A 5,094-nucleotide genomic window follows, 5' to 3' on the forward strand; every position below is an offset into this window, starting at 1 on the left:
CATACAGAACTGGGGTACAGGCCAGAGGTGAAGGAGCAGTGAGAGGATTCACCAGAGACAGAGTGGGGAGCAGAACAGGCAGGTGGACAAAGTACACTGCTGAGGGGAGCAGTGGTCGGGTCAGGAGAGGTCTGCCTGCCCCATGTGTGTCACCTCTCTGGCCAGGGATCAATTTGGTGCTGCTGTGGCTTCGGATAGCTTCACAGTGCTGCATTGTGCCACCAGGGAGAGCCCTCTTTGTTACTTCTTCCAGCATAATTATTTTGAGGTTCTTATCAGTAACAGTTCCTTTTTACTGGTGAGTAGTATTCCACTGTGTGTATGTTTTATGCCTATAATTTGTTTAGTCAGTCTGTTGTTGATGGACATTAGTTTCAAGTTTGGGACTATTGTTAAAGTTTCCATGTGGGGCCTTCCTGGTGGTACAAAGGGTTAAGTCTCAGCACCATGAAGCTATCACCAACCCATGCACCCACATGGCACCACGGATCTCTCCTGTCTCATGTGATGCTCTCCTCAGCAGTATATTTCAGTAGATCTGCCTGTTCTGCTCCCCACTCTGTCTGTCTTCCCTCTCAACTCCTGCACCGCTAGTCTACACCCCAGTTCTTATATTCATAAATAAATAAGGTAAATCTTAAAAAATAAAATAAAATGGAGAACCTATCAGTACCTACCTTATGTAGCAATGAGACCAAATGCAAAGTGAATGTAAGGATAACTTAGGGTATCTCTCCAGTAAAATCCAACTATTAGTATTTTCTTTTTTATATATAATAATTTATTTTTACATATTTTTGTGCATTTTCCAATCTCTGTTGCAATCCCCTTGAGTTTCCCATCACCAGATCACCCGTCTGCCCTCACCATAGTCCAGTGCATTTCCCTCCCCCCATTGTTTTTGATCCCATTTCCCGCTCCACTATTAGTATTTTCTTACTTGAATACTTTGCTGGTCCTTTTTTGGAACTCAGAGAGGGGCTCTACAAAAAGTTGTTCACAGAGATCTTAGTCTTTTGAGATGTGGCTGGAGAGATTTCTCCAAGATGTTTTTCCTTGAATCAGGTAGTTGAATAGCATCCTTGCATTGGTATCCACTCGGTTGTAGAAAGTGTCCTTTTTCGGTCCTGGTGCTTATAGTCCTCATGCCTTGGCCATTTATCAGTTGCTAGGAATTTGCCCTCTATACTGGTCTTCTGGAGATGGGTCAGAAGTATCTCAAACACATTCCTTTGCTTAAAAATCTCTTTTGATGTTCATACCTTTATTTTTTTTTAAAGATTTGTGCATACAGAACTGGGTATAGGCCAGAGGTGCAGGGGCGGTGAGAGGATCCACCAGAGACAGAGTGGGGAGCAGAACAGTCAGATGGACAAAGTACACTGCTGAGGGGAGCAGCGGGCGAAACGGAGAGGTCTGCTGCGCCAAGTGGGTCACCTCCGGGGCATGGATGGACCACATGCTGAAGCGGCTGTGGCTTACTTGCAGTGCTGTGCTTTAACCCATTGCGCCATCAGGAAGGGCCTTGATGTCCATATTTTGTAAGATATATTTCAAATTTTAGTATTCCAAGGCCTTCCTTTTTGGTCCTCACCTTCCTAACTCTCCAGCCCAAATGTTTGTAAAATTTCCTACATTCAATTTAAAAAATGTCTAAAACTCCTTAAAACTCCTTTTGAGAGTAATTACCAGGAGCTAAACATTATAATAAAGTGTTGAAGCTAAAAGTGTGAATATAGGAGCGTCCCTGCTCTTGAGAGAGCATCAAAACTGTGGATGCCGAATGTGTGATGGTGGGAGCAGGATAAGGAGGGTGCTTGGGAAGAAGCTCAGTGAAGAGCCATGTGACCTACTTATCATGTATTCGTCATCAGTGTCCAGCCTGTTGTGGGACACAAAAATGTTGGAGCGTTTTCATCAGCAGGTTTGACCTTTGTTTTTCCAAGACAACCCCCTTGGTCTGAAGCCTGCGGTAGGGTAGATTGTGAAATGACCACATGGCCAGTGCCTGCCTATCTGGTGAGGGCATGTCCAGGAAGTTTCCCCCCAGAGTGCAGTCTGTGTCCTGTCAGTCCTGGAGCCAGGGGCTGCAGGTGTGGCTGCACCGGTGTGGCTGTACTGGCTGTACCGGTGTGCTGGGAGCCCTCCGTTGGCAGGATGACACCTGGAGGAGGCATATTGTGGAAATGGTCAGATTCAGGTCCTGGGGTGCTCTCCCTGCTGCCTGCCTTGCAGCACTGACTTGACCCTCTCTGGGGGCTGGCCCCAGTTCAGGGGCTCTTCAGCAGCCTCTCGCAAATGCCTGCTAAACAGCCAGGCCTGTCATTCTCCTCAAATGGGACCGGTAATCCATGTGAGAGGTATGCTGTGTGCAGGGCAGCTTCCTGGATCTGAGTGTTACAGGGCAGGGAGAGGGGCACTACTGAACCCCTAAACCTGCCTGCTCTGAATAGATTCTGCCATCTGCCACATCAAGACAAAAGAGCTTTAATGGAAAGGAACATTAATACAATGTGTGTGCAAAACAGAAAAGACAAAGAATATAATTTCTAAATCAAACCCCCAAAGTGACCCATCCCCTCATGGGTAAAAGTCCACCCAAAAGGGATTGGCCCAAAGCAAGACCTGAAAGCCGGCCTCAAGCCTAAAGTAACTTCCGTCTGGGGCTCAGAGGAAAGGGTCAGAAATGGCCAGACAAGTCTGGGAGGAAAAGAGCAAAATCGAAATTAAGATAATTGCTGTCATAGTCAACCTCCCACGGGTCTCTCACCCACATCTTTTTCAACCAGCACAGGGCCAGGAAATAACACAGTTTCTTCACATGTCTCGCTGCTCCATGTGGCTTCCTCAGGTCTCCTTCTGGCTCTCCATCCTGCTTCCTTCTTCCTATGATTCCTTCTCTTCTCTGCTCAGCTCCACCCTCCTTCTGGGTGGGGCAGGGAACCTGGAACTTCCCCTTTACCTGGGGACCACCCTGTTACATGAGGACCAGCGAGGGCAGCTAATGGGTCACAATAATAGCTAAAAGTAATATATTATGCTCCAGGAGTTGTTCTCAGTGCTTTGTACACTTTGACTAATTTCATTTTACAACCACCCTACAAAGTACTACCAAATAGCAAATATTCAATGGAATTAATTTTAAAAATCGAAAATGATTATTAGATTCAAGAATTGGGCATCCCAATTCTGGAAAAAGTGCAGCAAGAATTTTTCCAGAATGGAAAGTTCTTTCTTTTTTTTTCTTTTCAAGATTTATGCATACAAGGTGGGGTACAGGCCAGAGGTGGGGGGGCAGTGAGAGGATTCACTAAAGACAAAATGCAGGTGTAGAACGTGCAGGTGAACTGAAATACACTGTTGAGAGGAGCAGCGGGCAAGACAGGAAAGGTCTGCTGTGCAATGTGGGTCAGCTCCCGGGCTGGGGATTGAACTCTTGCTGCAGTGATTGGTAGTGACTTGATAGTGCTGTCTTTAACCCCTGAGCATTCTAAGGATGCCCCCAGAATGGAAGGTTCTTATAATCAGAGAGTAGGTGATGGAGGAGGCCCAAAAGATGGTGGCAGAGGGTAACTGGTACTTTGGTGGGTGTGGTGTGGGAACTCACATTTGCAAAGATATGACCCTGAACTCCTAAAACACATAGTGTTATAAAGCAAGTTTACCACAATAACAATACATTTTTGTTTCAGCATAAAAATATAAATGTAACCTAAGGATATCAACTTAAGGATGGAATAAGGTTATTAGCAAAAGAAAGGAAAGATTCAGGCAAGTCCACATTTCATTAGGGGAAAATAGGGGTTGTTTTCATGCAGATGATCTCATTAATGTTGAACTGGAAACTCCACAGTGGCTAGTTTAAATATCCACTTTTGGGAGAGGCTGAAGCTGGTTCTGTGAGGTTTCAAGTCAGTCTTGGTGGGGCGTGGCATGAAGGGCTGTGTTTGGAAGCTGCTGTTTTTTATTTTTTAACTATTTTTGTTTATGCATACAGAACTGGGGTACAGGGCAGAGGTACAGGGAGGTGAGTGGGTTCACCAGAGACAGAGCGGGAACAACAGGCAGACTGACAAAGCACACTGCTGGGCAAGACAGGAGAGGTCTGCTGTGCCATGTTGGGTCACCTCCCTCGCTGGGGATAGAAATCATGCTGAAGCCACTGGGGCCTGCTTCATAGAGCTGAGCACTAACCCGTTGCGCCACCAGGGAGGGCCCTGTTTCTTTTAGAAAAACAACTGGTGCTAGTACTGTGGTTGATTCTAGAACTACACAGCCCAGGTTTGAATCCCTTCTTTGCCTTTTACGAGCAGTGTCACTTGGGGAGGTGACTTAATAGAGTCGCTGTGAGGATAAGTTAGTTAAACTACAGTGTATACAAAACAGTGGCTGGTAAGTAGTAAATAATGATCGCAATTTGGGCCTCCTTGGTGGCGCCAGGGTTAAAGTCTCAGTGGGCCAGTGGTCCTCTATGAGTGTTTTTCAGCACCCAAGGGGATACTGGGATGAAATGAAGGGCTGCTTGGACCTCAACACACCCATAGTTCAGAGGGAAAAAAGCAGACTGTAGGCAGTGGGCCTGATAGAGTGCTTAGGCGCTCTGGCCCAGGTAAAGGGTCTGCAAAGGCCGGGAGGCCACCGGGTTTCCTTTGGCTAGGGGCGTGGTGATCTGGTAGAAATTTTACCCCGAGGGCAAGGAAGAGGTTTTAAAATTCTGGAGACCTACGATTAGGTTTGCATTTCAGAAATGTCATAGGAGCTTTGAGTGACCCTTGCGGAGCAGAACTTTGCCCAGTGACTGGCAAGGAAGGGCAGCCCCGGCCTCACTAGATGCTGGAGACCCTTTAGTGAGGCTATAGGGACTTGGAATAACGCTGGCATTTTTGCGAGTAAGGTTCCGATTCTCCCACCTTGCGCCTCACTCCCTTTCCTCAGTCTTTGCTTTGCAGTCTACTCCAGGCCACCCCGGATAAATACTTGGCCAGAGCCTGGGTGCACCGAAGCACCACCCAAGACGCCACCTCTCCCTCCGGGAGCCCTCCCTGCCCAGGAGCTCGGCGTCCAGGCTCAGGTCCCGGCCCCGCCCACCTGCTC

Source organism: Condylura cristata, unplaced genomic scaffold, assembly GCF_000260355.1.
Source record: "Condylura cristata isolate star-nosed mole 26May11 unplaced genomic scaffold, ConCri1.0 scaffold00022, whole genome shotgun sequence".
NCBI lineage: Eukaryota > Metazoa > Chordata > Mammalia > Eulipotyphla > Talpidae > Condylura > Condylura cristata.